Source organism: Triturus cristatus, chromosome 1_2 (assembly GCF_964204655.1).
Source record: "Triturus cristatus chromosome 1_2, aTriCri1.1, whole genome shotgun sequence".
Lineage (NCBI taxonomy): Eukaryota > Metazoa > Chordata > Amphibia > Caudata > Salamandridae > Triturus > Triturus cristatus.
In genome coordinates this window covers 315,663,373-315,690,991 of record NC_140580.1, presented here as the reverse complement: position 1 = coordinate 315,690,991, position 27,619 = coordinate 315,663,373, and the positions used below count along the sequence as shown (strand labels likewise).

Genomic DNA, 27,619 nt, shown 5'->3' with positions numbered 1-27,619 from the left:
ACGGAACCACCAAAGCTGCAACAGCATATATGATGTGCCCACAGGAATTCACGTTTCAGCCTTTCTTTCTATTCTTGAAACTTCCCCAGGCTGCATCCTATCTCAGTAGCCCAAAGAACACCTTGTATGGAAATTAACCTGATTTATAGCTAGGGAATAGTTTCTCTCCTACCTTTCTATTTGAATGACTCTTTTCTTAAACTCCCTCCTCGGTCTGCCTTAGTGCATATGAGTGTACTCTACCCTCCCACATGCCTGCTTCCTTACTCCCTTCTATACTTAATTACATCAACTATACTCCTACTTACAAATCACAAACTCTCCTTCTAACCTATCCACTCATCCCATTGCTTTAAAACACAATTTCTCCTTCTTGTTTTTCTTTCTTCATCCATTTCAAGAACTTGTCTCATAAAATAATTTGTCAACAAAGAACCTACTGGTGTCGACCTTCGTATTCTTATCACTTAAACACAACTACTCTGAACGTGTGGCCGGGACTTGGTTCTCATAATATATAGCACTCACAACTCTATTTACTCTTATCCCATTTTCTCCATTTGCTTGATCTCACTCTAATAATTACACCTAACTCCTATTTCTTTAATCTACCACTAGCAACTGGAGGAAAAGATTCAGCTTCCCAGACGCAAGACTAACCCAACAACCATCACATTTATAACAACTACCACTAACTTTGGGTGATGGAGTAGCATGTTATCCAACATAAAGCACTTCAATCCTTCAGCACGGGTAGTAAGTGCAATATAAATGCAATTACAATACAGTAAAATTGTCTTGGATTACCCACATGGTCATGGTAAAAAAGGACTGCTTTTCAGCAGGCCACAACCCCAATCACACTTCAAACACACAGTCAGCATAGGCATGCAAATTTCAATACTTTGATCTATATTTCCAATCCTAAATTAGGGCTAGGAATCTAAATTTGTCTACCATGCATACTTTATGTGTGTTTGATACGCTTTCCTGGAAAATATCTGGCATCCGCTCGAAACGGTCAAATAATTGGGTGGTGAAGGTAAAGGACTACAAACAAATTTGCTGCAAAGAGTCCTGGTTGTTAGAGGATTCTATGTAGATGGTTTTCAATCTTTTTGTAACCCAGCGATTCCCTCCTCATCTGGCAGACCAAAAGGGGGTCTGACGTTTCTTGTGTCTGTCGGTGCCAAATAATGAAATGTTGAAGTTGACCTTAACTTCGCCTGGTATTAAATCATTTGTTTATTCCATATGGGCTTTCCAGATATAATTCTCATACATTTCTATTATAATATCTTTGATAAATGGATAACTGATTTAATGAGCCAGTTGGATTATGCTAAATCCGATATCAGTGGTGAACATAAAAATGATATTGGTATTGGTTGGGCAGGAGATTTTAATTTCACAAGATGCAGTTTTAGCGGTCAACCGGTTTGTGCCTTTGTTGATGGATGGGGTGAGGGTATCACCATTTAAAACACACCCCATACGGTGAAGTGTTAAATGGATTAGTTGTTAAGAATAATTTGATATTTGACAGTAATTTTCTAGTAGGAGATAATCCATATGTCTAAACTTTCACTGGACATGGCCAGGGCAGCACCATAGATTTTATTTTGCTATCATCTGCCTTGCATCCTATAATTTCGTATTTTGACATTTTACCAATCTGTATATGTGATCATAACCCACTATCAATCGCCATTAATCGTGATGTGACAGGAGAGGGTATTAGTCCAGAAGTACTGGATATGAACTTTTCCACCAATAGAGGCCTCAGAACTAAATGGGACAAAATTGATACAATTAATTTTTTTAATGACTTAATCATAAATAATAAACAAGTGATAATGAAACATCTGATACCAGAGGTAAATCCTTCATTTATCCTGGATAGCTTTGGCAAGGTATGTCAAAAATGCTCATGTCCAAGAAATCTGTGAGAGACCCTCCCTCCCCAGTTATACAGGTGGTCTAATTTAGCTTGCTCTTCCACACATAGGCATCTTAAATCTTCCCTTAAAGCTTTCCCACCCACGACAAAACAAGGCCATAAGATTAGCCAGACAGATACATAAGGCAGTGCTGAAGCAACAGAAACAAAAAATCTAAAAGTTAGCTTTGGAAGAACTGGAAGCAGCTGCGATCCTAAGGTATAATAGAAGGCTTTGGGAAGTCATAAATCACCCATTTTTTACAGATGGTTCTGTGCCGAAGGTTGAATGTCTTACTCCTGTTGATGCTTGGTTATGCCATTTTGCTAAAGTTTTTGGCCCGGAAAGGGTAATTTGCCCCAACCAATCAATAGGATATGTCAACCTAAAATTAGCCAGGAAAGTGCTTGTAGGCCAAGTAACTCAACTGAGATTCCTGAAGTGATAAATGCCATAAAAAGGAGCTCAGTGGGAAAACCCCCAGGACCCAACGGTGTCCCTGTGGACATATTTAAACTGAATTTAGCATTCTGGGCACCATTACTTACAAATGTCATCCAAGCGTTGATTAGGGAGGAATTGCTCAGTTCCTGGAGCAAGGCAATATGTTTCGATGTCTTTAAAAAAAGGTGAGAGAAACCAGACGATTTGTTATCAACCAAATTCATTACTTGATTCTACTGTGAGAATGTTGGGCCTTGTTCTCTTATTGTGACTTAAGGAATGGGCTGAACAAAATATTTTTTTGTCTGATGTTCACATGTTTAATATGTCTTCCAGTCGAGTCTGGGAAGAGTGGAGCAATCCCTAAACCTGCTACTGCTGATGGGGGGGGGGGGGGGGGGGGGGGGGGGGGGGATGGGAGTATGTCCAAGCCATGGGAGGTTCCTTGCACATGCCTTTTATGGACCTCTCCTCTGCTTTTGACAAAGTGAATCGAACACAGTTGTGGGACATGATGGAAAAGATGGGGTTTGAATAGCATTGGTAGATCTACTTAGGTGAATGCATTGGGCTGCAATAGTAAAAGTCCTTAATAGATTAGATAGGAGGTGTTCCCCCTCTATATGTTCCAATTGGGCTGTATGGCAAGATTGTATTAGGACACCATAATTGTTCTTATTCTATATAAACGGCCTAGAGAACTATCTAGTGAATAGGGGGAAGGATTTGCCACAGATTGGGAAACATCCTGTCCCCATCCTCATATGCAGAGGATGCGGTTCTCCTTGCGAGAACTGCAAATGGCCTATAGACCATAATAGATGCCGTAACCTCTTTTAGGAATGATCTTGGCTTAAAAGTAAATCTGACCAAGTCTTTTACTATCATTAGTGGCCCGAAAATACAAAATCTATGGTACAGTCTACAAAAGGGACTGGAATTGTCACAGTCAAAACATTTATTTATCTAGGCATCACTTTTCACTCTGATACGAGGTGGGGCCTTTTATTGAACCAGAGATCACTGTCATTTGCATGCTCAAATGAGGCAATCTTTAGACTTGCATCCAAGTTAGGGGATAAACCCATAAAGAGGATGTTACAACTATACAAAAATAAAAGTATACCTGTGAACACTATTGGGGCAGGAGTTTGTGGATTCACCGATCTTGAAACAATTCACGGGATAGAAAGTGTCTTTTTTAGGTAGACTGAGCTCTGTTCCCTAAAGCACTACAACATATATATGCTACACAGGATCAGGAATGAACTTAATGGAGGATAATGCAAAAATTGCTCCCCTATTGCTCTGGCTAAGATCTGGTATTTGCCCTAGGTGGCTTTTTCAAGATTTAGTTTGATGGAATATATCTATATCTATCTATCTATCTATCTATCTATATATATAATTCACTGAAAAAACCATAGGTTTCACACATGTTATAGTTAGCGGAAATTTTACTGATAAAAAACCAGTGAAATTCCCCCGTTATAGTTAGTGCAGGCAACTATAACTCACGCGACCGCAATCCTCTGCTGATGCTAATACTGTATTTAGACACTTATTTGCCCATGTCTTCTTCCATACATTTTTAGCTATACATATATTTCAAATATTTTTTTTTCATAAAGACACATATGTCATCAGCAGAATATTGCGGTCGCGTGAGTTATAGTTGCCTGCACTAACTATAACGGGGGAATTTCACTGGTTTTTTATCAGTAAAATTTCCGCTAACTATAACATGTGTGAAACCTATGGTTTTTTCAGTGAATTTGCAAGGTTTTTTAAATGCTAATTCCTAACTATAACGTGTGTGAAACCTATGGTTTTTTCAGTGAATTTGTACGTTTTTTTAAATGCTAAGTTACTTTACGCCATTCGTGGCGTGCGCGCCCACTTAACGCAGTTCGTTCCGTGCGCGCATGGTGCGCTTCGCGCTCCGTGCGCGCACAGTAAGCACGCGGTGCGCTTCGCGCACCGCGCGCCCACTTTACGCAGGATGGGCCATGTACGCACGAGGCGCTTCGCGCACCGTGCGCACATGGAGGACATATGATGCACTTCGTTTTGAAAGGTAATATTTTAATTTTTCGTAATTTTTATAAGCCATGCACAAATGGTGCCCTTCGGGCACCATTTGCACACGGGGTGGAGAGAGTGTTGTTAATTTTTTCTTTTATTATTTTTGTTTAAAATATTGTGGTTTTTCACAATTATAATGAGGCGTGCACATTTGGTGGCCTTCGGCCACCAAAAGCACAGGGGGTGGGGAGAGTGTGGATAGTGGTTTTTTTTAACATTTTTTACCGTACGCGTACGGTAAGCGTAATCGGCGAAATTAGCGAAAAAATAAAAATTGCATTTTTGGCCTTGGGGGGTCTTTGGGGACTCCCTCAACATGGCTATGTGTGTGGGAGCTGTCTAAACAGCCCCTTTACATGTTTATTGGTTTTATTTAACAACCTAGCTCTCAGTGCGAGAGAGAAAATGGCGGCCGCCGCTTCCTGGTTTCGGCTGTTTCGAATGTTTACTAAGATCTAAGAGCCAATCAGAATCACGCTCGCGCACGCCACCGTACGCGTACGGTAAGCTTACGGTAAGCGTACCGTAAGCTGGCTCAGATACATATATTGATTTAAAGTCTATTTTCTCAGAATCTACTGAACAGATTTACACCAAACCTACAAAAGGCACTTCCTTGACCTGAGGACTACCTCTCTGCCAAATTTCTAGTAATTCTGTTCAGCCGTTCGGGCTGTAGCCCTGTCTAAAGGTCCTATGGAAAAATGCATGGGAAAAACGCGTTTTGGGACCCCCCTTTTATCTCAGCCCCCGCTTGACGAATCCCCCCAAGACTTTCAGGGTAGGAGCGGAGCGTAGCGCCCCACCTATTTTGAGAAATTTGCGAGGATTCGTCGACCGGCGCCAAAGTTATTCAAAATAGAATGTTGCGGATTTCCTATGGAAAAGGGGTCCTAACTATAACTACCTACTGGCGACCGCCAGTAGGTAATATATACATACATAATATATATATATATATATATATCCCCTCCACTGAGGACTGTTTGTTGATATATATATATATCAATCAACAAACAGTCCTCAGTGGAGGGGCGCACAATCCAGCTGGTGCACACAGCGAAAACAGGACCAGCTTTCGCAATAATATTCTCATCAATTTGAAAAAATACGAGGCACTCTCCTTGAGGTTTACTGCCGTAATCAAGACCGCGATGGTCGAAACACATAGGGAAAGAGGAGAGAGATGGTCTGAATAAAGAACTGAAACATTCAAGGAGAGTGCCACGTATTTTTTCAAATTGATGGGAATATATATATAATGATATAATATGGTTAAGATCCAGTGGCTATAATATCTAAAGCAAGTTTTTGCAGAATTAGGACTGCCAGAATATTTCCGCAACACCGATATTATTAAAGTAGACTCCAAATAGAATATCTGAAACCTGTTTCTTGAATTTAGGTGTAATACACACGAGGAAAAAGGCAGAATCTATACAGACAGTTGTGGATTACAACTCTTTGATTAGCACTTTGTATGAAACCATATAAATCTAGGATTTGTATCACACAGTATAGGTTTTATCTTAACCGCTTTTGTCTAAGAAGGGGGCACTTTCTTTTAGCTTTTCCCTAACAAGGAACTTGTTTTTTTGATCTCCCAAAATGCCCTTGTGATAACAGCTCAGCACAGAGCACTATGCACTTTATCCTATTTTGCCCTTTATATAAGACATTACGCTCACAGTTTCTGATTCCGTTTTTTCACACTGAAAAGATTAGAAACTATAAGGCAGGCTTAAAATTCCTACGGATGTTAGAAGCACAAGATACCTGCCATGCAGTAATAAATTATATATGAGGCGCCTTAGGAAAAATATGATTCTTAAAATGTAATTTAAGTATTTAAAATCATGCTTAATTATACCTCCCTATTTTATATTTTGTTTAGTATTACAGGGTATATGTAGGACTGTTTCGAAGTGATGAAATGGAACTAAAAAAAAAGGTTTGCAGCTAAATCCATCTCATTGTGTGTACTGCAAGTTATTTTGTAACTTCACGGATTTTTTTTTTTTAAACTTTTTTTGTATTTATTGTGTTTTTATGTACTCTCATGGAACTAAGCCGAATAAAGAAACTGATTGACTGACTGAGTGTATGAGTACTATGCTGTCCGATGATACATGCTCTTTCCCTTGCGTCAACCCTCCTCTAGCTTCATACAGAAATAGTGGGCGAGGCTCGAGTCCAGCGCATTTCTTCGTTAGTGAGAAATGTGCTGAATCTACACACGCATTAGCATGTCCCAGCACACAATGCACATTGTGCAATTTGCACACCAGCATCTAATTTTGTGCACACATAAGTACGCTTTGGTAACTCGTACAGTCCGCACCAAGCATCTTCTTCCGCATCTGCACCAATGTAGATAGTAAAAGGGGTTGTGAATTGGGCCTCCTCTGAATACATAGGTTACAATAAATTGGATGTAGGATAGCAGAATAACAAGGATGTGATTACTCAAATGGTTGGCTTATAGGCTGCACTATTCAGTTCAGTAGTGTGCAGAGTAGCAATTACACAAGTATTGGCCAAGCCAATAGGTCTCACCTATGCGATTGGGTTTTAGCCAGGATGTACACCAGTGTGGCAAAATGTTAGTGGTATTGGATTGGGGTGGGGTAGGCTGGGGTACAGAGGAAAAGGGTAGACTGGGGGTAGAGTATAGTGGTGTAGATTGGCATAGATTGGAGTGGGGAGAGAGTGGAGTGTAGATTGGAGTGCCAAAGTTGGGTAGATAAGCATGGTAGATTGGAGTGGGAGATGAATTGGGTATATTGAGGTGGAGTGGAATAGACTGGAGTAGAATGGGGTAGATTGGTCTGGAATATATTGGGGTAGATTGGGGAAGAGTGGAGCGCAGTGGGTTGGGGTAGATTGTAGTGGGGTTGATTGGAGTGGGTTAGATTAGAGTGGGTTAGATTAGAGTGGGTTAGATTAGAGTGGGATGGGGTAGATTAGAGCGGAGTGTGATAGATTAGGATGGAGAGGGGTACATTGGAGTGAGATAAATAGGAGTGGGGTAGGTCTTGGTAGAATGGAGTGAGGTGGATTGGAGTGGAGTTGGATAGAGTGGTGTGGGTTAGATTGGGGTAAACTGGAGTGGGGTAGATTGAGTTAGGGTTCCATAGATTGGAGTGGAGTGAAGTAGATTGGGCTAGAATGGAGTGGGAACGATTGGATGGAGTAGGATGGAGTAGGGTAGTTTGGGGTGGAATGGGGAAAGGTAGACTTATGTGGGGTAGATATGGGTGATGTGGGTTAGATAGGACTGGAGTGGGGTAGATTTGAGTGGCGTGTGAAGTGGAGTGGGGTAGATTGAGTAGAGTAGAATGGAGTGTGGTAGATTAGGGAAGAATGGAGTGGGGCAGATTGGGTGGGCTGGGGTAGAGTGGAGTGAGGTAGTTTGCAGTGGGGTGGAGATGGATAGATTGGAGTGGAGTGAGATAAATTGGGTAAGAATGTGGTGAGGTAGATTAGGGTGGAGTGTGGTTGATTAAGTGGATTAGAGTAGGGCAAATTGGAGTGGGGTAGATTCGAGTGGGGTGGGGTACAATGGGGTAGATTGGATTGGGGTACATTGGAATGGATTAAACTGGAGTGGGTTAGATCGGGGTAGGATAGGTTGGGGTGGGATAGATTGGAGCAGGGTAGAGTGTGGTTGGGTAGACTGGGGTGGAGTGGTGTAGACCAGAGTAGGGCAGAGTGGAGTGAGATATATTGGGTTAGATTGGGGCAAAATGGGGTAGATTGGAGAAGAGTGCAGTGGATTTGGGGAGACTGGAGAGGGGTAGACTGGAGTGGGGTAGATTGGGGTACACAGGGTGAAGTGGGGCTTGATTGAGTGAGGTGGATAGATTGGGAAAGTGGGGTAGATTGGAATGGTGTGGGGGTAATTTGGAGTGGGTTGGAGTGCGGTAGACTGAAGTAGGGTGGAGTGGAGTGGAGTGGGGTAGATTATGGTGGAGTGGGATAGATTGAATGGTTTATGGTGGAGTAGATTGGAGCGGAGTGGGGTAGATTGGAGTGAGATATCTAGGAGTGAGATATATAGGAGTGAGATATATAGGAGTGAGATATATAGGAGTGAGATAGATTGGGGTACATTGGAGTGGAGTGGGGTACATTGGAGCGGGGTGGATTGGATGGCGTAGATTGGAGTTGGCTAGTTTGGGTTGGAGTGGAGTAGGGTAGATTGGAGTGGGTGGAGTGGGTTAGATTGGACTGGAATGGTGTAGATTTGAGTGGGATGTGGTAGATTAGAGTGAAGTGGAGTGTGGTAGATTGGAGTGGGTAGATTGGAAAGGGGTAGACTAGTGTGCGGCTAAGTGGATGGAGATAGATTGGGGAAGATTGGAGTGGGGTAGACTGGAGTAGACTGTAGTGGCATAGATTAGGGTCAGGGTACAGAGGGATAGATTGGGAGGATTAGAGTAGAGTAAATTGGAATGAGTGGGTTAGATTGGAGTGGGGTATATTAGGGTGGGGTACATTGGAGTATGGTAGATTGAAGTAGAGTGGGGTGGGGTAGATTGGAGTGGAGCAGATTGTGGTAGAATGGATTGTGGTAGATTGGATAGGGGTAGATTGGATTGGGGTAGGTTGTGGGGGAGTGGACTAGACATCCCACTACCCTCACTAGATGCTTGATATAGATATTCTTGAATCTTCTTTTAAGTCCCTTCGATGCACAGGACTCCATCACTTCCTGTCAAGTTTCATGATATACCAGTCTGAAATATGTATTATACATTTTAGAGTACTTATGATAATGTGCAAAGTGTTATATGCTATTGATCACCATTGTTAAGTGGGGGAGGAGTGGAGGGCTCAAGAGAGGTGAAGTGAAAATATTCTTGGAAACCAGATATTTTTTTAAAGACTAATACTTTACAGAAATTGTTTTCATTGAAATGACACCTTACTTTCTTTCTTTTCTTTTAGCTGGACATGAATCCTTCCAGTAGTGTTTCGGATATTTGTGTTTCAAAAACCGACGAGACATTGCAGCACAGGCTTCCAATAGCTCGAACAATCCTCACGATATTTTCTAAGGTAGTCCGGTCTCTGTTCACCTCTAGATCATAGTAAAACACAATTTTAACCTCCATGACCTGCATAGGACTGACTGGTAGCATTGTTTTAATGCTCCCTGGCATGTCACTCGGGGCAAGGAGCAGTATCACGGAGCCATGAGCTCCCCCAAGACTCTTATTATCTCCCTAGTCTTGCGCCGGGTGGGGCAGCACAAACACTCTTTACCCACATCTCAGGTTGGCCCAACTGTTGCGGTGTAATAGGTATGCATTCCCACATACTTCACCCCTCCCTCACCCATACAACAAGGTGCCTCCCTAGTCCTACTGTTATATTTCATATCGGTGCCCTAATTTAGGTCCAGGGAACATTGTACACTTTCCCTACATCAGCTCCCGTTATTTCATATGAACGAGCATTATGAGGACATAACTCCAAATAAGGACAGAATGCCTTATAGGGACATCACACCGTATAAGGACTGTAGCCTTTTATGGACTAAACCTTTCACCTAGTTCCATGCCGAGGGTGGGTTTTTCCCGATCAATATTGCTAAGACGTCATCCTTAGCTCCTATGAATAATTGATGAGTACACTCTCCAGGAGGCATACTTCACCTCTCCCATCGACACACAAGGTTTGATCCCCAATGCCATACCTCATACTGAACAATGGGTAACACACGTACATAGACTGTATAAATACAGCACCTCTTACTATCAGAAAGCAGGAGGGACCCGAGACTTCAAGGCCGACACACTGAACAGAGACGCTGCAGCTCCGGCATGACATCGCACCAGCTGACAGTGGTCTGACTATCCCTTGTGGGGTGTTCAGCTCAAGTCCAGGATGAAGTCCCACATTTTCACTATCCAGGTATGGGGGTGCGACTCAATCCTAGCAGGATTCGTGGCTCTTAGATTCTAGACTATTAGGCTTTTAGGCTCAGTAGCTCTTTCACACCTACTTACATGCTAGGTACACTCGGGTACATCTAGTCCGGCATCTTAGGAGTACACACTTTATTTTTATAAATGAATTTAATATTAATGTATATGTTCTTGACTCTTGCAAAATGGTAGAAAAATACTATTCCTTTTTATTCACTGTACTGCTGGTACTATATCTCTACTACTCTGTTACAGTTGTAACAGCGCACTTATTTTACATGAGAAGAACTACGGTACAATAAATTCTTATTGTAAAAACGCTCGAATGTTTCTTCTCTGTATCTGTCTGAGAGCAAAACAAGCAGGCACGAGTGACTGGGTGAAAAGTAGTATATTGTTTCCACGAGTCTGAGATTATGGTGTTCTGAGGTTGCAAAAACCAATCTCTCTGATAATAGGAGATTCTAGTAGCAATACGAGCTAGCTAATGCAAAAACAGGCTAACATATTCGGTGGGGGTGTACAGAGTCAGTCTGCCACCAGGCTCACAGTTTGTTATCCGCAAATGCGTAGGTCCTGCATAAAGGGTACTATTGGAACTACACTCCAACCTGCATACTGCTGGGCAGGGAATATTCCACGCAGTGACGTAAGGAAACATGAGAGGGGGGTTGGGGGTCTGCAAAGTTCACAGAAGGGCACCCACCACGCTCCGGACTCAGTCAGGAGCTTTAAGGTCATCGGGCCCCACCGCCTGGGCCCTCCAGCACCGCAGGAGCTGCTGGGGCTTTTGTTGCGTCAATTATTCAATGAGACACCCATCAAGTATTCAGTGGCTCATCAGGCATTGCTATGCTCGTGGTCTGACCGAGAGCATCCCGGAAGCATCGGTAGCAGCCATCCACGTCTACAGTTACCATTGGGATGCTCCCTGGCTTGCAACAGATCATGATCCTTCTCATGACATCCAGGTGGATGGGCTATCGCCCACCCGTGTGATTGGTCCTCCTTCACCCATAAGCACAATAGGTGGAAGAAAAAAGGGAAAGCAGCTAACAGCTCTTCCATCTTCTCTGCCATGTCTTTTCACGGTGTGAGATAGATCTGCAAAATATTGGGGGGGGGGTTAGATTTTGCTTCAACACCCATATAACATGCACCAAGTCCAACCTTTAACCCTAAACTTAGAACTGCAGAAAAGCCATTATATTAGCTGCTTGCCTAAGTGCTAAGCTACATTTTTGGGCATACCCAGATTGGGGATTCTGTGATTTGGGATCAGTCATGAGCTTGCCAGATTCATGTTTTACTCACATAAGTTCAAAGTTTGTGAATGAGACTACTGGAATCATCATCCTTCTTCACCTCAGGATATCTGAGGAGCCACATGGGGTGAAATGTCTTGGACAGGGGTGAAATGTCTTGGACAGGGGTAGCACTGCTCTTCATACAGTATCAGTAGAAGTCTTGAGAATCATAATATGTGGGAGGTAAAATACTGCGGATCGAAATGAGCAAAGAGGGACTAAACTCAATATGCTAGTGCTTTGTAAAGCGCTTGAAATAAAAGCTGAAGCTTTGCAGCACTCTGCGTGATCCCTGAAGCATCCCTCTCGCTTGACACAGGACACAGCATATGAACAGGTTCCATCAGCAGGTGGCAGATGGGCAAACTACTATCAAGCCACCAGAAGGAACTCCACATACTTCTTGGCTCTTTAAAACTTTCAATTGCAGCAAAAATCTGACCGTAAAGTGGCAACATGATTTTACGTAGGGAGAGGTCTGGCCATGACAGGCCATATATTGTATTTGTGTTTACATAGCACATTCCTACCAATTGTGAGACGCATTGCACTTTCTGGTTGGTCATACTGCATTAGTCATATAGTGCTTCATACCCTGGGAAGGTTGTGAGTTACTCTAGTTTGCCTCAGGTTCCTGAGGTTCCTATCATACTGCATGGGTTTAACGGCACCTCAGTTTTCATGAGTACCTGAAGAAGGGCCAAATAGGCTGCTTGAAACATGTTGTGTCGGTGGGGAGGTATGATCTTTACGATGTAATGACAGGACATATCTAGCAAAGGACGCCCCATTTGAACCTTGATTTTAACATTACATGCATTGATGTTAACATTATTCTAACTAAATAGGTTTTGAAACAAAAAAGAAATTTGAGTTTAAGAATGCATTCTCAATAGTGTGGCATAAAATTTACATTTGAGGACTGATTTGTTATTTGCAACAAGCAGTGGCAAAGACAAAGGGGTTGGCAATGGTCAGCAGCATCTTTGTCATTGCTTGTTACGTTTTGTTATTTTTGATGCAAAACGTTTTTGTTAAGAAGCTGCTAGGTCCTCATCAGTCTAAAAAATGCATTGGCTAAAAACAAAAATATGTGTTTTGGTTTCAAAAAGCACACATTACCATAGTAGTCAGTGGCACTTAAGAAGACTACTTTCTGTGTGGATGTGCTCCTTGTGAAAGGGAAGAATGGCATCTCTAACAGTGAAGTCAGCCAATGCCTAAAGTGGACTTACTTATTTGCCAGAGGTGTATACTCTACTAGGCAGAAGAAAAAGGTGAATGGCACAATAACAGACCAATTAAAGAAGAGGATTGGCTGAAAGCCCCATAGGTGTGTAAACATATAATTTGAATAAAATAAAAAGGTTTTAGCTAATACTAGACCTAAAATAAAAAAAATGGGTGAGGTGCGTGCAGTTTGACAACATATTGTATTGAATGATTCTGACCAGTGCTTATGTGTGATCTTGTGCATATCAACATGCACCATAGATAAACGTTGACGCTACAAGTCCATAATAATTACAGTAGTTCCAGGCCCTAAGTTATTCTGACACAAACGGCAGTGATGTTCTTTCAGGAATACTGCCAAACACGTTTTTAATGTTGTGCCAAATCATGTTGCAAAATCACAATGATGTAACATTATTATTAACATATTGGCGCATGATTCAGTATTTTGAAGGTTTAGATTCTTTCTGGATTTTTATAACTAGGATTTAGAGTCCATGTGCAGACTAATGTAGGTGAAATCTGCAGTTTAATGGGTCAATGTCGCGGCTGCTCTCCAGGAGACGTTTTGAGGCATCAGCAAAGTGGGCTCAGACCAGGCCCCACATTTCCAAAGGGCCTATAATTAATTGAGCAAGTACTTTCAGCCAAATTCAGAAATATGCACCTGGCTGCTTATCATGCTTTAAAAAAATGTCATCTTTCGCAAAACGAAGGACAACTATAATAAAAAAACGCACAAAAATTCACGACGAGGGAATGGCAACCTCTCCCAGGTTTATTCAAGTCAAAATACTAGTGAAAAGTTAATGCTAAACAAGGAGAACGTGAGGCAATCCGGATTATAAAGGTGAATTGGTAGTGTTGTCAGTCAAATTACAGATTGCTTCAAAAATGTGTAGATGCAGCCACTAATTTATATAATGCCTAAAACTAATGGTGACTGAAGTATAGAACTGCAGCACATGCCATGGCTTTATGTTTAAGGGTGGGCGTAGTTCGCGAAGTAGCACTTCGCAAAGCTACGCAAAGTGAAGTTCGCACTACGCGAGCTACGCATAGCACTTCACGAACTGCGTAGTAACATGTTCGCACTGTGTAAGATGTTGTTTTCAATGATTGCACAGTGCGGACAAGCAACCGGCACTGTGCAATCATTGAAAATGGCATCTTGCACAGTGCGAGCTGTAGTTTTCTGCTGCTCGAGTAGATTTTTACTCGAGCGGCAGCTTTCTCAACGCGAACTGGTAGTTTCTCATCGCAAGCGGTCGCGAGCATACGCGACCCCTCGCAATGAGAAACCTGACCTCCTAGCCTTGGGAATCTCGCCGGGAGGTTTATTTTCCATGCTCGCGATCGCCAACTTGATGTTGCTGTTCGCGAACAAGGAAAAAGTCTCGCCGGGATGTCATTTTGCTTGCTCGCGGTCGCCAACTTGACGTTGAGGACCGCGAGCAGCAAAAAATGACGCAACACTACGCTACGCGTGTTCGCACTGTGCTACGTGCAGTTCGCGTAGTGCGAAGTAGCGCGAACTTCGCAAACTACGCGAGCGTAGCGTAGTGCTTCGCCGAGGCTTATTTATGTTATTCTATGGTGTGGGAGCCTCACAGATCCTACCGGTGTTGGGGTGTTCAGCTAATAAGGTTGCATGGGAAAATGGTGCCCGCTGCAGACATTGTAAGTGAGTGGCGGTGACGGAGAGTGGCTGAGGTGGAACCCATGATTGAGCTGACAATTAATGTATACAAAAACAAAATAACAAGAGAATGATGTATTGGAATATAGTTTAAAAGAAGGTTTTGCCAAAAATCTCACTGTGTGGCCCGGATAGGTGGTGCTGCACATCAGTCTAGAGTGAATTTGCCAATGTAAGCACATTCAGAAATCATCTTAACGGTGTGGGTGCTTTAGTATTCTTAAAACCTGGAGATGAAACCCCTAAGTGGCACTATATACTGTGAAATCCTATAGCTTTTTTGCTGGAATTGAAGGTCTGCCATGCACGGAAACAGCATTTTCCAAACTTTTCACTGAACAGCAACAGATGGAGATTCTGCAACGTTAGACATTATAATCAAATTTACCACAGTGCAATGTCAAAATACTAAGGTCCTCATTATGAATTTGTCATATAGGTTGGGTATTTACTACACTTGGTAAATGCCATAATCACACAACCCGAATTTTCAATCTCTGTGCAATCACACATCCCCCAGCTTATTGATACCAATTACGTCCCATTTAAAAAATCCCCGTAGGTTCCCCACCTCCTGGAGGTGTTGCTGTTAGACTTTGCCCTCTCTGCAGGGTCACTCAAACATTCTGCCTTTACCCTCCACTTTTTCTGAATTCCTTTTTGCTGGCCCTAGGACTCTGTGTACTTTACCACTGTGAACCAGTGCTAAAGTGCGTGTACTCTCCCCTTAAAATATGTTAAGATTGGCTTATACCCAATTGGCATATTTAATTTACTAATATGCCCCTAATAAAGTGGTACCCAGGTACATTAAACTAATTAAATGTAAATTAAATGCTACTAGTGGGCCTGCATCACTGATTGTGCCACCCACCTAAGTATCCCTTAAAACAGGACTCTGGCATGCCATTACAGCCTGTGTGTGCAGTTTTAAAATGTTATTTCAACCTGACAAAATAAACCTTCAGCCAGGCACAAACCTTCCTTTTGAATCCATACAAACACCTTGGAGAGGCCCTGGACAGACCAAAGGGCAAGGTGCAGTGATTTAAAAAGTTGGACATGTATTTTGAAGTTTTAAATGTGAAAAACTCTTACATTCATTTTTTTCACTACTCCAAGGTCTACCTCTCCCAAAGGATAACATTGGAGTTGACTTATCACATATAGTAAGCTGTAATTTCCAAACGGGAACAGGTAATCCATTCTAGTTTGGTGTCTTTGGAATTGTATTGAAAAATCCTAACTTATGGCGAAGTTGGATGTTAAGGTACAATTTTAAAAACGCTACTTTAAGAAAGTTGGTATTTTCCTGCCTTAACCAGTTAGTGCCTGTAGCCTGTTCCTTGGTCACATGACGGGTGTAGCTGGCTGTTGGGCTTTGCGTATTCCTCCTTGATAGCCACACACAAGAGAGAGCTTAGGTTTGACTGAATGGGCCATCCACTGGCAGGATGGGAAGGAAAAGCTGTTCCCAGCCCCACTTACACCTGAAAGGGCTATGTCCTGCCTCCACACTGAGGCCTGCATACCTCCTGTAGTTAGTGTGGAGCCAGGACAGGAAGATTGCACGGGGACTTCAAAGAGACACCTTTGAAGCTTAGCCCCCTCTGTAAAGGCACTACTGGTTATAAATATTGGACCTCAGGCACCAACTCTTCAGTATACTTCTGGATCTGTGGATACTCTACCAGGAAGGAGGACTGCTGTGTAGCTGAAATGACTGCCACTCTGCTGGACTGCTGCTTTGAAAGAACTGCTGCCCTGCTGTGCTTACCACCTGTCTGCTGCCTGGGTGAGAAAGGACTGAACCTGCATCTCTTGAACTCAGAACTCCGGAGTGACTCCAAGAGCCAGCTGGCTGGCCTCCTGATCTGAAGCCTCAGCGACATACCAGGCTTCCAGCAAAAATTGCACCTGTACCTAGCTCTGCTATTTTTGAGTCTACCCTGCCAAGTGGTGCCACCTCCTCCCTGGACCCTTGGAAGTGGGCCTGAGGTGCTTACCCAGCGTCTGTGGATCCAGCAGAACCGACACACCTCCTCTGCTATGCTGCACAACCCTGAGCAGAAGCGATGCATTGCCGACTCTGCGTGAATCGGACCCATTACAAAGACCCTCATCGCAACCTGCAGCATCTTTAGAACAGTCGCTATGTGGTGCATCACCAGCGCAACTCCTTGCATCCACTTGCAGCTCCTCTAAATCGACCCAGCGCACTTGACTGCACAGAGCATCCCCAACATCAGACATTGCATCACAAGTCCTCATCGATGGGATCCTCGACGTGGGAATCCGCATCACAGCTTCGCAGCACCTCTGGACCGACACAAGGCTTCGGCTGCGCAACACATCTTCGATGCGGATCCCCTCAAACCTGGTTTTAAGGTATTCTGCTCAATGGTCCTAACTGGGCCCCTGTTGCCAGCCTACCCTCATTGCAGTCGGCCTGAAATTGTGAGTTTGTCCCGGTCAGGCAAGAGCAGCTATCCTCAGTTGACTTTTGTGCTTTTTGGACCTATTCTTACTGAAATCTTTAAAACTGAATACGTCTGGTTCTACTAATAGGAGTTTTGTCATTTTTGACTTGTTTTATTTATTAAAAATTACTCTGTGTTCTAAATCTGTTGTGGGATCCTTTCATGGGGTGTTTTCACTGTATAACTGTTTGAATTGTTGCACAAATACTTTACACATTGGCTCTGAGTTCAGCCTCTTCTATGTGGCAAGCTACTGAGGGTTGAGCACAGGTAAATTTAGGGTTGCTTGTGAACAGCCTGAAAAGATTTGCGATTGCTGCTGGACCAAGGCTCACACCCCAGACAACCAACAACCCAATTTCCTACAATCACTGGTCTACAATGTGGTTTCCTTTGCAAGGGTTTCATTTAACATTAAATGTTGTAAAGTTCTGTCCTTGGTTCAGACAACAGGCTTTGTGGAAGCGAGTTCTGTCTCCCATGTGATGTCATTGTTATGAAAATAAGCATGTTTGAAATCTGAATAAGTCTACGTCTTTTGGTCATAGAATGTTGCCAAACACATTATATCCTCATAGTGGGCTGCCCAGCTGATCTTTATGTGTGCTATATGTGAATCAAGACAGTCCAAGGTCAGAGCAAGAAAAGGGGGTACCTTAAAGGGCATTGTGAGACCGTTCAGTTTTAAGTAAGTTTAAATTTGTCTGTCATTGCTTTTTTTTTCTTTATCCGTTTCAGAAATGTAATGTATAATTCAATGGGGGTTAATTAGCTGAAATTGGATCAGAAATTCCAAAATTGCTATAAACAAGGGGCTCCCTAAAATATTTGACCTGGGCCCCAAAAATCCTTAAGATGTCCCTGGCTATATCATAAGCTTAGCTATATTTTCCTGCATTTGGTTACTGCCAGCCTTTGATGCAGTATTCTTGCCTTTCCTCAAATCTGTAGCGGTCGAAATCTGCCATCTGCAAGATGCTCTAAAGGAACATGCTAGCGCTGGAAAACATGCACATTACTGGTATCATCATGTGGAAAATTCTTTAGTCCCGTTGAAATAGCGAGCTGAATTTCAATCTTGCAAAACAGTGGGAAGAAATTGTTACACAGCAGAAGAGAAAAAGGTGACTTGGACAGTGGTTAATTTGTGAAAAAATAAGAGCTGGAGCTTTTGTCAGGAGGCAGCTTGCACCAGCCCATTGCTCCCATTTGGTCGCCTATAACAGAATCAACTACTAACCATGAAACACTACAAGTGGGGAGAAGATGTGGCGTAACGGTCAGAGCTGCCGACTTTTGAGCAGGGGAACCAGGTTCGAGTCTCGGCATATGCTGAATATTCTGTGTAAATCCCTTAATCTCCCCATGCTTATTAAAAACGAATGTGTCCTTAACGGGTGCTCATGAAAAGCACTATTATACCTTTGGGTGGAGTTTGAGCTATAAGCGCCTGTGTTGACGATTAAGTGCCGGTGCCGAGCACTGGACACCACAGGTTTCACACTAAGCACTGGACTTGGAACTGAACATGATTTCTAGTTAGGAAAGGTAGAGCAGCCGCAATCCAACTGGTCCAGAAGTCAAAGTGGGCAACATGGACCACTCTGAGCTGCTGAAGCAACATGGGCTAGTTGCCTGTATGCAGAGATCAGTGGTGCAGGTCAGTAATCAGAAGGTAGAGAAGCATGGAGCAAACAGCAAGTGTCAATCTGCATGTCAGCTTTGCACCCCATGGTGGCTTATCTTGTGTTTTCAAGAGATCAGGTTAACCCACACCACAATAGCAATAATTACATAGTATTTTACACAATGCTGCTGCTGCCAGTTCTAAGTGCTATAAGTAAAATATTTCTAAATTCCAAATTAATGGTACACAATTTATAGCCCTCAGAATGATTAAAATCTGAGTCTGTCTTGCCGGAATTAAAGCTCATGACCTTAAAATCACTCCCGGGGTCAGCAGTGAGCACTCACTCACTAACTGAGCCAATGTGCTGGATACAAAACACTGCTCAGGTGCTAGACCAGGGGTCGACAACGTTTTCTGTAATAAGAGCTACTTATGTTCAATGAAAAATATCTCAAGCTACTGTGAGTGATGCGAAAATCCGTTTAACACTGTCAGCAGCGGTTGCATCAGTGCCTTAGGCAGGCTTACCAGCAGTAAAGCAAAAAAAAAAAACGATCAATTTTGAATGCATCGACATGGGTAATACATGACAACCATAGCTGCTATTTCCCGGCACCAAGGTTATAATATGAGTAATAAATGCCCCAACTCAAATAATAGCTTTGCATTTATTTTGGAAATGTAACCATATATCCCAACCTTCAGCTTATGAGTTCTGAAAATACAAATTTTTTCGTCTCAAATACTTTGCAATTTTAGCATACAAATAATAATATAACCAAGCAAAGGCTTTCATGTTAGTAGTCTGAGATGCACACAGGCGAGCTACTAGCAGGTAGCTGGAGAGCTACTGGTAGCCCATGAGCTACTCGTTGGAGACGCCTGTCCTAGACAGTTTCCATTTGCCAGATGTCGCCCTAGGCTTCACAACTTTCTTTTTCCCGGTATAACCTTAGCTGACATGCCCCCTTTCTTTACATACATTTGGCTGTCAGAGTAGTCCGAGTACATGCACTGCAAATATGACAAACACTCAAACACAGTCATAACTTTGTGGACATTCAGAGGTGCTTGCAGTACTTTTCCAAAATGTATCTGCACTTTTAAATTCACCCCCAAGTGATCCAGGGGCAAGTGGTACAGTAAATGCGACAAAGTGCACTAATATTCACTTTTTTAGAGGCAGGATGGGGAAGGGGAACAGTCAAAGCAGCAGATTTCGAAAGTGGGAGCCTGAATGACATTAGGAGTTTATGTATTGATTTTAGGACATTCTCTAATAAAATATTTCTATTGTTCTTTCAAGTTGTGTTCATGTTGTATTTCTGTTAATAAAGAGTTTATCTTGGAAAAAGGAAGAAAATGATGACTGGGGTACTTGAATTAATCTCTGGCACTGGAAATTACTCAGGTCCAGACTCCAGATCACTGCAAGTGCTGCGGATATGCCCAGAAGAACTCACTTTGGGGCATATGTATCAACCGAATTTTTAATCGCAAACCATGCGATTCGCAAAAAACAGCGTTTGCGATTAAAAATTCGCAAAACGGGATGTATGAGGCAAATTCTCATCGCAAATTTAAGGAATCGCTAATTTAGCGATTTCTTAATTTTGCGTAAGCATTTAAGAAATCGCAAATTGCGATTTCTTAAATATGTAACACGCACCACAGCATTGCGAATTATCCTTAAGAAATCGCAAATTACCACCAACTTGTAGTTGGTGGTAATTTGCGATTTCTGTTAAAAATTCACTTTTTGGAATTTTACAAAGTGCCACTTGGCGCACATACATGCCCTTAGGGCATGTATGTGCGCCATATGCACAAACATGCTCATTTCAGGGGTGCATCAGGGTGTCATCATGACACCCTTGCACCTTTGAAATTATTCTCAAATTGCGATTTGCGAATCGCAATTTGAGAATTACTTCCCATTCATTCCTATGGGTCTCCTGGCCCATAGAAATGAATGGGAAGGTATTCCTTAATTGCGATTTCGCAATTTGCTAATCACAATTAAGGAATTTTAAGAAATCGCAAAAGTTTTGCGAATTTTTAAATACATCCCGTTCTGCAATTCTCAAATAGCGATTCTTTAAAAATCGCTATTTGAGAATCGCAAATGGAGATGTTGATTCATATGCCCCTAAGTCTTAGGGCTGAAGCTGCAATTCACTGACAAGACCAAACTAGGCAGAACCTGATCTGGGTTTGCTTGTGTTCCTGTCTGGAGGAGACATGGCTTGGCAATTAATACAGGATTAAAACTATTAGAGCAGAACAAAAAGTGATTTGCATAAGGCTGGTCTCTTGTTGGAGTGGAATAGTGGGAAAAAAACACACTGACTGAAATGGAGCCCAAAGTAATTACGAGTGGCTGAGTTAAATTGGAAGTTTTTCATCCATGCTTTTTTGCTTTTTTAAATTAAAGGTTTAATGGATAAGGCGAGGCTCCAGCCCCAATATAAAAACGGAATAAGGAATCCAGAAAACATCTAAAAATGGGACTTGTTACTTAACTGGAATAGCTCACCTCACGTAGAATTGGTCTGGCTGCCTAGAGATGCAGAATCACAGCAATACACTGATGCTTTTGTCTATTATAAAGAAAAGATGTTGCTTAATAATCACCCTTGCACGTTCCTTTTGTTTTTTTTGTAGCTGTCATAATAACATATTATTAGATTTTCACCTACTTATGTTCAAAAAGCAAAGACGTGTTCACAACAGGCTTTTTATTAAGATGCAATGAAAATACAGCTTCTTCTTTGTTGAAAGTACTGACTATGCTATATTTTGCTGCATATGCCCTTTAATTTCACCACTTACAAAGCAAACTATATATTTTGACATCTTTTCAGAACACTCCTCTTTGATGGTAGAGTTTAACTCTGTTGATGAAGTCTCAATGGCCCCTGCATCCGGCATCCATATTGTTAAAATTCAAAGATGTTGTTTCATTATGTGATTATCTGCCTAAGACAACTGGGGGCAGCACATACAACGTTGCCCAACTACTACCTAACACTTACGTTAACAGTAAGCCAGACCTACATGCTTTAACCAATGTTTGTATTAAAAACTGTACTGAACATTGACATGACAACACAGCAATAGGCTGAAACAAGGATGCAGGAAGCAGAAACCATGTTTACTGTTTTTGTACCATTTGAGGTTAACTCAAAGTTACTTTTTTGTGTAAGTTTTCTAATTTTACATTCACATAATTTTCTTGCATAGTTGTATTCTTGGGTCGAATGATCAACAAATGCAGTCACTGCTCTTCCAGAAAAATGATTAATGCAAAAAGAAAGTCAAACCAAAACTTGTCAAATATTGTTATGCATCCGTTTGAATAAAAGGGTGTCACTGTGCAATGCTTACAATGAGCGTGCACTGTGCAGTTATGAACTGTTGTGGAGGCCCTCCCTTACAGAGTTACAAAGTGGGAAGTTATGTGTCACTTCCTGTTCCAGAACCATTTTTAATTCACGCCTAGAGCATGCACTCTCTGTTGCGAGGCTTATTGCAGCTTACCAAGAACATAGAGGGGCTTGGTGGCCTCTTATTGCTTATCATTGGTGGGCTTTCCTTGTTATTCATATGTCTTCTTCTGATTTGTATCCCAGTTTGTCAATCTTGTGTTTGTCCCTCCCATGGAGTATTGCCTCTTTACAATCTCTTTGATGAGCTGGCATCAATGCTTCCTCGGCTTGCACTCCATTAGAGTGTGTGTGTTTTCAAATAATCTCCCTCATGCATGTCTCTCCCCCTACACTTCCGTGTTGCTCTCTGTTGCCCAACTGATTCTCCCTGCCCTCCTTCCTCTTACCTTCACCAGTGTTCTTCTCCCACCTGTGCCCTCAGTACTGCTCTACCCGACCCCCTGTTGCTTTTGCATCCCCTCCAGCCCCCTGTTGCTTTTACGGGTCCTACAGTGTTGCTTCGGGCTCCCCCGCCCCCACACAAAGTCCCCTGTGTTGCTTTGTCGGTCCACCCCCCACACTCCCTTGTTTCTTCACTACTACCCCACCCTCCCCCATGTTGCTTCCGCTCCCCAGCCCGTCCACTGAATAAAACAAGTGTGCAATTTATAATCTGTTTAGTTACCCATCAAACCGGATCGTAACTAAAAAGGTTAAAAAAGCTCCATCATTTTGTAGACAGTCGCATGCATGCTGCATGCCCCTCAAAAAATAACATGAGCGGCCATGTCAAAGTCTCTTGGTTTGTTTTTTACATTTTTTTTCCTTTTTTCACCCTTCTTAGGTCTCACCTAGCATTGCTGCGCACATGCGCAACTCGCTCGACGAGATTAATTGTTAATGAGGAGTTTGAGAAAAGGGATTGAAGCCGCGCCCCTTATTTCCATTGGCTTGCGTCACCGTTTATGGTAAACAGTGGCCTGCCATTGGAAATAAGCTTTCTGGGGTGCCTCCTTTTCGCGTTTTTGTTCGGCCCATCCGGACTGGATCGCCTGCTTTACAGCTGTCGTGAAGCAGTTTCTTATCGCAAGGAAGTGTGTTATGTAAACAAGCCGTGCGAGCCAGTCCGGATGGGCCGTCCCAAAAGGGCACTGCGTGTTTATTTTTGCATCGCGCTTTCACTTTAAAGTGAAAGCGCGATGCAAAAATAAACAGCGTTGCCTTCCCGCAATGGCCAGCGCTTGTTTTTCCCTGCAGACAGCCCTTCCGGGGCTCTGACCTGCATTTCCTTCGAGACTTCCTCTGAGGAGTTTTATAAGAGCAGGGCTGCAGAGGGTTTACGGTCACTTCTGATTAATACCTTTTCAGTTTTTTTTTCTAGCTACTCTCCGGCTGCTGCTGTACGGGGGAAAAGCTTTTATTGTTCGTAAGGTGCTTATTTGTGACCTTTTCTCAGCTCCCTGGTCCCCCGTAACTTGGCCTCTCTGAAACCTCTGGGTGTGTTTAACAGCTTTTCGTGGGAAGACTTCCGCAGAAGGGGAATTGCAGCTCCCCCCCCTTCACCCTCTGACATCACACACCGCAATGGCAACTCGGGCTGCTCCAAAAGAAACAGAACTATGTATAATTGTTGCCGTCGTCCTAAAGGTTTCACAGTCTAATTTTATTTTTTTTATGGCCGTTGTGCACGCGAAATATTTAAGTGTTGCAGAGTAACTCAGAAGTGCGAGCGTTGCGTGTGCATACCACATGTTTATCATCGCTCAGCTGTGGACCTGAGGCATTGAATTAAATGTTTTCAGGTTTTCTGTCAAGGAGCTCTGACTAATTAAGGCGTAAAATGGATAAGTGAAGAAAGCGCGCCATTCTGCGCAGAAGTGAGATACGTGTGTAGCTAGCAGCACCTGATGACGTGCCGCCACTGGTGAGCACAGCGGCAGTGGTGAACGCAAACATAAGCACTCCAAGTAAAGCATGCATGATACATATATATTCAGTGTGCATCGACCTCCCCGCCTCTGGTCCTCAACACAACAGACTGCTCAAATTCACAGCAAAAACTTCCACCCTCAGACTATGCATTGCAACGGGGACATTAGCTTAAGCACACTAGTGGTGCTAGGTCAATACACAGCCGAGTACACAACTCTAAGGCATGGACTACTAAAGACACACGTCAGATAGACATTCACAACACACACAACATACAACAGCTTCTCCACCGGTAGAATCCATGCTCATTTTCCACCTAGCAGTGTTGTCCCAATCTAAGGACAGTGCTTTAAATGGGCCGGTACTGTCAGGTACGGAGTACATGCACCTTTTTATTTTGAGAGGGAGAGTACCAGCACTTCTCAGCATAGGTGCAGTACTTTTAATTGGTGAGTACCGGCACTTCTCAGAAGCAGGTACTCCGGTAAAATATACCTGCGCTTCTATTTTCCAATTTCAAGCACTAAGGGACTATTTCCCTGTGACAGACCCGCATTTTTTTAAACTTGTACTTTCCCCCTTATAAATGTCATTTCTATGTCTTCTGACCAAAAGGGTTCGGTGAGGCAGGAACTCAAAGTCAGTATGCATCGGAGCGGGAGACAGCGTGAAGTAGCCTCAAAGAAGAGAGAGCGGAGGACCCTTGTAACAATCTAATGTGACAGCAAAGAGGTGCCTGCTGCGTATTACTGTGAAGAAGGGGGCACCTCCAGAGCAGGCTTAAGCTACGTACACTAGGTATGGGCAAAGGAAGTAGGGGGGCTACAGCACCTCAAAAATAAGGTTCGGGGTTCTGAAAATGCTGGAACAATAAGAAGCATTTGCAATGCAATTGGTCTCGCATTCATGCAACTTTAAGCTATTGACAATCTAAATAACAATACATTTATATGTTTTGGTTTTTAAAACAAAAATAAAAGACATTGTCATTTACAACGCCAGTAGCTCAAACTCTCACAAGGGCGAGACCTATTGCATTCCAAATGCTTGTTAACTGTAGCCACCCTGCACACCATTGCGGTGCGGCTGCTCAACAGCGTGGCTAAAACTATTGGCAAAGTCAACAGCGAATAAAGGCGAGACTTGTTGGCTTTGCCAATGCCTGTGTTATATCGCCAACAAAAAAAACACAAACGTTTTCACCCTACTATGAAAGCAGTACAGGATGACGTGACTTTACATATTTTATTGGGTTTCTTTTGTTTAATGATCAAAGTCTATGCGCAGCCAAACCTTGTTGGTGAAAGCATTCGATTGTATGCTTTTAAAACGTATATTTTATACTTGTTAAAGAAACGTGCATACATTTAAGAAGACACAAGAGGGCACGATTTCTCTTAAAGAAAAATCTGCATTATCTGATGAATGGTGCGTCCAAAATTCAAAGTGGAATACAAAATCCTTCTTTTTAGGTTTAGAACATATCCTGCTGAGAGATTTGTAAACTCGCTCAGCTGTTGCCGATCATATGCAGATAACCATTTTTCAAATTCAAAAGCCAACAAGTCGGAAAATGAGAAAAAAAAGAGAAACATGTTTTTAACAGGTATGACGTCAGGGAGGAAGAAGGAAGCGGAATGTCAACAAAGCTCAGAGACAGTCTGGAAATGGCAAGGCTGGGAGATGAGTGTCAGAGTTTTGTAAACGGATGTTCTGTGCGGAGCTGTACACGATAAAGGCCAGACTTGTTCCTGTCCGCTGGCAGGGCAGACGGGTAGAAACATACCTAGGACCGCTTTCCGGTCCTCTTTAAAAACAACTTTTGAACAAAGCTCTGCGTGCTGTCCAGTCATCGGATGCGGTTCCAGGCCTGAAAAGTGCGTTGTAAACAAACGACGAAAAAACCTTACAGAGTAAGCAATGACCAAGCCAATAGTTCTCTCTTCCATTAGGTGAAATGTTTATCGCATCAAATTTAGCTGTGCCTCACCATTTTAAGCTTCCAGAACCACTGTTAAAATAGTGGGTTGCCCTGAATGATGAAATACGGGGGAGTGCCTGGCAAAAACACTAGACTGTGTCCAGCAGGACACAACACCCTCTGCAGGAAGACCAAACCATCTCCTCCTGCAGACTGCAGGAGGAGATGCTTTTGTCATGGTCCCGTGAGGCCCACTCGTCCTGGCCACCGCCATGGCTAGTGGGAAACAGGAGATGGGCATGGAAGGTAAAGATGGGGGGTATGAGCATTTGTTCCTCCCTTCCAGAGAATCAAGTGTGGCCAATAGGGTGATTCCTTTTTATAACACAGAACAGTAGTCCAGATTAGTTTAAATGGAGGTAGTTATTTATTTGCATTAAAAAGGAACAGCCAACACGTGTTTGACCCTATGTGGCAAGTTGAGCCAGGGCTTTCTCAAGGCTAGTCATAATATTCAGCAATAATTAAATTAAAAGATAAATACATTCCAGTTTGCTTCAAATATTGGATATAAACGTCCAAGGTAAGTAGTATTCCAGTTCTGTCAGTGGGCTCCAGTAAAGTCCTGGGGTAATCCCGTATGCGAGGCGCTCCGCGGTGGGCAGGGAAGGTCACGGGCAGAGCCAAGGGTTGGCTTTGGCTCTGAGAGCTTGTGCACGAGCCGAGCTCTGAAAATAGTTGGCATGTAAATAATGCAACAAACACCCTGTAAAAAATATTTAAAGTCTCGTCAACATTAAAAAGTGTACTTCTTTATAACACGGAAGGAAGTGTTTCCCTTAGCACGTCAGAAAACACGACATGAACTCGAAAACATTCCTGTTCCACAGGCCTGAACACGTCAGTCAGTTAAGAGGCAAGTCGGTTGTTATATAAACCGTATATGTACGCTTGTTTCTTTTTTAATTATGAAGTAACATTATAGTCCATTAAATCAAACACACGATGTTTTTGAACATCACACGTCCTAAGGGCACGCATTTAAAGGTGCTGTCACCTGTATTAATAAAGAAAAAGGAGGCTAAGTGAAATAAAAAAACACTACCAGAGGATCACACAGTTTGGCCAAGCTTGGGAGCCAGGATTGATTCTAGTTTTCAGGTTTCGCATTCTGCAATACAGCCATTATAGAGGTACCCCTTTATCTCCATTTTAAACTCAAAGTTTTATGCTGAGTTTTTAATTCTAGCCCCATGATGGTATAGAGTGAGTGGCAGGCAAAAGTCACAAGAAAGCTCGGCTCGTTTTGTGCTCGAGGGTCCAAGAGGACCTCGAGCCGAGCCAAAGCGAGGCATCAGACTCGATCCAGGCTTGAGCTTGTGCTGAGGCATAGAAGGAAGAGAGGAGGGCGCAAGGAAATTGAATTGTGGGAACGATGGAGAGAGAAGGTGTAAGAATTCTTCAGTTTGAGGGTCTAGAACCATAGTAAGGAAACAGTGTGGAATTAAAGAACATGAATGAAAAGATGAGCACAAGAGGTGAATGAGGATACTGGAATAAGAAGAGACAAGGCAGAGATGAGAAAAT

At 42.8% G+C, this 27,619-nt stretch overlaps 1 protein-coding gene across 3 annotated transcripts in view; it reads right to left on the bottom strand.

Annotated features, from left to right (window-relative positions):
• Positions 1–27,619, bottom strand: part of PALD1 (phosphatase domain containing paladin 1) — a 958,342-nt gene that overhangs the window by 747,411 nt on the left and 183,312 nt on the right. The window lies entirely within an intron of this gene.